Consider the following 4,414-nt stretch of genomic DNA (forward strand, 5'->3'; position numbering starts at 1 on the left):
GTCCCGTCCCCGACTGAGGGGCGACCTTCCGCCACGCGCCGAGGACGCCGTCACCATTGCCGCACCGAGGGGGAAGCAGAGGACGCTGCCCGTCCCGCCCCCGGCCGAGGGGCGCCCTTCCGCCACGCGCCAAGGACACCATGCGCGCAGTCCAGGATGACTGCATCACCGGGGTCGCCGACCTCATCCAGGTCCCGCCGACGCTTGCGGCCGTCGCTCGCGGCGGAGGAGGATGAATTCGAGGTGCATAGGGGGTGGCAGCTCGATTCTTGCTGGATCCGAGCTAGGCTGGTTAATGGCGGCGAATTTCGTGGAGCTCAGGGCCATGGCGATGGGCGGCGGCGGCGCTCCTGCATGCTGCTCTGCTGGTTCGGCGGAAATAGATAGAGAAAGAAATTAGGATGAAATGTTGACAAGTGGGCCCCATGTCCAGTAAAACGGTTCAATGTAACGGTGTTAGAAATTAGTGCCACATCAGCCTGACTGGCGGGCCCCATCTATCATAAACATGCTCAGCCGAGGCAAATCCGCCGATCGGTGTTATTTGTAACAAGATTACGGTAGACACGGTGTTTTCTGCAATAAAAATGTAATGTAGTGTTTTTTTTTGGCAAATTTAACCTTTAAAGTGATGGCTTTGTGTAATTTACTTGAGTGACTTACGAAAGACAAGCTGCCAAGGCAGTATACTCTGTACAGTGAACGGTGAACAGAAGCAGCATCCTGACCATACACAGTTACACGACTACACATGTAGTTATTCAATGATAAAAAAGCTCATTGCAAACAAGCTTGATTTTACAATTATAGGTAGCTCCAATTTAGCTAAGCCACATGATGCACTAGTCGTTTTCCGAGAGAGTAAAGAGATGGAAGAGAATAGATAAGGCAGGTGAAAGTAGAACAACATAGCATCAACTATCAGGTTTTTGATTCGCTTGGTTTTCTGCAGTTCCATCAAAGTATTGTAGCTACCATAAAGAGAAACTTCTCCTGTTCTTCAGCACTTACGATATGACGGGGGACAGTGAGAGAATCACTCTTGAACTTGTATTTCCTTGTGTTCATCATAATCCATGCTTCTGACACGTTTTTTTTTGAACCAAATGGGGTTTCCCCCCGCCCCAACTTTACAAAAAGCCAAGGCAAAGTCAACCAACACAGACTGTTAACAGCGCTCGGCGGCAACCAGAGAATAGCTGCCACAGAAAGAAAAGCAAGGTTTAACTGCCCTATTACAAGGTTTTAGGCGGATCTAGACAGGATACATAACCAGGCGGCAACATGCCAGCTTACATTTTAAGATCAAAGCTAAGATATGCAAGCTAGCAGAACACAACCCAACGATGCCCCGACAAAAGCATTAGCGCCATGCAATCCTAAGCAATTCCCCTCTTCGATGGTCCAATAGCCTTAAGCACCAGAGAAGAAGCGCACCCTGAGCCTCTGAACATAGGATTTTCCATTGCCTGATCGTTGCCCCCAACAGGTCCAAAACACATCGTATACTCCGCCATCTTCGTCCCTGGAAAACAAAGTCATTTCGAAAACGGCATAAGCTCCACAAGGTAGCAGCAGTAACAATGTTTAAAGCTTCAAAATATTTTCTCCTCTTCCAAAAGGAAGCCAGAGAACAAAAGAATCAGGCGCAGTAACATTAAAGCTATCAACTACCAAATCCCAAACATGTCTAGCAACAATGCAGTCAAAGAAGAGATGTTAGATAGTTTCAGGCTCGTTGCAAAAGACACATGACATGTCATCTACATGCCTGCGCTTGGCAAGATTATCTCTAGTTAAGCTCATATTATAGTAAATCAACCAGAGGAAAACATGGATATTGGGTGGAACTTTGATTTTCCAGATATCATCTTTAATTTCAGATGATATCCCTCCAAAGTTAATTACCTTATAAAAGGATTTGACAGAGTACTTGCTCGAAGATTCCAACATCTAGACAGGCTGATCTGGGGAATCAGATAGACACACTGGCTCAACAACCTTGATAAGCTCATTCCACCTAACTAAGGTACTTTCCTCAACACACCTCCTAAAAGTAAGGCGCAATTCGCCACGTACCCAGACCTGTACAAAAGTAGAATCTTGTTGTTGACAGAAAGTATACAAGTCCCGAAATGCAGTCTTAAGAGAATAATCCCAAATCCAGATGTCATACCAAAAGGCAATGCTTTTGCCATCCCCAGGGACCCATCTATAGAAATTTTTAGAAGCTACAAGAGCCCACGATAAGCTTTTCATAAATGGAGATCCCAGGGTCACCCTAGTGCTAAAAAGATTAGGACTAGTAGTGTTGTACTTGTAGGTCAGAATCTTCTTCCAATCACTATCCCTATCATCATAGAATCTTCTCCCCCATGAGGCCAGAAGGGCCATGTTGAACTCTCTAAGGTTGGGAACGCCCATACCCCCAAACTCTTTCCTTCTAGAGATCAATCCCTAGTTAGCAAGGTGATATTTATAATTATCACCCACATTACCCTAGAAGAAGTGAGACATTTGTGAAGTGATCATATCAATAGCCCATTTGGGGAATTTCACAATAGACATAAGATAAGCAGGAATGCTGGCAGTGCAAGTAGTAAGCAGGATCAGTTTGCTTCTATATGAGAGAAATCTCCCTAACCACCCAGAGATGTTCTTGATAATTCTATCAATAATGGGTTGGAGATCTTCCCTTCTAAGTTTTTTAAGTGAAGGGGGACACCTAGATATTTAAAGGGGAAATCCCCAAGCTGGCAGCAAAAAACCTGGGCAAAATCATTAGATAATTGCTCAGAAATATTAATAGCGTGAAGATCACTTTTATGAAAATTAATCTTCAAACCAGATAGATTTTCAAAACAGGAGAGAATCCATTTCAGGTTCTTGGCATAATCTAGAGAGTTATCCAATAATAGTATGGTATCATCAACATACTGTAGGCTGATTACCCCACCTGGGAAGGCATGAGGTAGCAGTCCACAAATTAAGCCACTACTGGCAGCCTTATGAAGCATTTTAGAAAAAACACCAGCCACCAGATTAAACAAAAGGGGTGAGTGAGGGTCACCCTGTTTCAAGCCTTTCCCCCAGAGAACTGGGGACCATTAGAATAATTAATTCTAACCTGAAAAGTCCCTGGGTGAATAGTAGACATAACTCACTCCACCCATTTACTACTAAAGCCTCTAGAAAGAAGCATTTCCTTCAAAAAGTACCAACTAACTCTATCATATGCTGTCTCATAATCAAGTTTAAGAATTAAGCCAGCAGACCCAGACCTATGAATTTCATGACACTGGTAGAAAAAGGGCCTGTTGTCCTGGTTCGTAAGGGCCTTTTGTCCCAGTTCTGGAACCGGGACTAAAGGGTCGGTACTAATGCCCTGTCCCTTTAGTCCCGGTTCAATCCAGAACCGGGACAGATGGGCCTCCACGTGGCCTGTGCGCGGAGCCCAGGCAGGAGACCCTTTGGTCCCGGTTGGTGGCAGGCATCCACGCGTCAGCATTTCTGTGGTTGGGGTTTTTGTTTTTTTGAAAGGGGGGGGGGGTTTGGGGGTTTTGGGGGGTTAATTTAGGTGTTTCATATATTGTGTTAGCTAGCTATAATTAATAGAGAGAAGTGTCCTCTCTTATGTCCATGCTTGGTCGACGCTACGTACTATACATACGTATAGGGAGGACTAGACATGCTAGCTAGCTAGTAAGCAAACGAAGGAAACAGAAGATCGTCATGAACATATATGCATACAGAGAGAAGTGATATCGACCACCTCTCCTTCTCTGAGAGATTGGTCGAACAACAAGTTCTCGTATATCTATCCGACACTACCGGCTACATATATACAATAATTATCCCTTACAAATATAATCATACGGACTCAGGGTCCACATAGTATTCTCCGTCTTCAGGGATCACGTGGTCAAGAAAGAATGCCGCCAATTCCTCTTGAATTGCTCGCATGCGAGCTGGTGCTAGGAGTTCATCCTGCTTCCGAAACATCTAATTTAAAGAAGGGGGTCAATACATATATATATGAATGAATGAAACTCAACACAAATGATGGTAATAAAATAAAATTGTGAATGTTGTTATTTACGTACTTCATATTGTTCGTCAGTGTAGCCCCGCTCACAGGTCGTGTGGCGGATGGACTCGCAAACGTAGTATCCACAGAAATCATTCCCTTGTTCCTGCCACAACCACTTTACAAGAAATAGAGGCCAATCAAACTGATAAGCAAGAATGCCAAATGGTATTGATGAAACTAACGCTTGAATGACTAGTAGATGCGCGGAACATGCTACTATAGTACTTACTTTCGGGTGTCTAAATTGCAGCTCCTTCGGCAGTCCCGGAGCTTTTCTGGTGAATTTTCTCCAAACCCTACCGGACAAAGAAAACAATTACTTGA

This window comes from Triticum dicoccoides, chromosome 3A, assembly GCF_002162155.2.
Source record: "Triticum dicoccoides isolate Atlit2015 ecotype Zavitan chromosome 3A, WEW_v2.0, whole genome shotgun sequence".
In the NCBI taxonomy this organism is placed as follows: Eukaryota; Viridiplantae; Streptophyta; class Magnoliopsida; order Poales; family Poaceae; genus Triticum; species Triticum dicoccoides.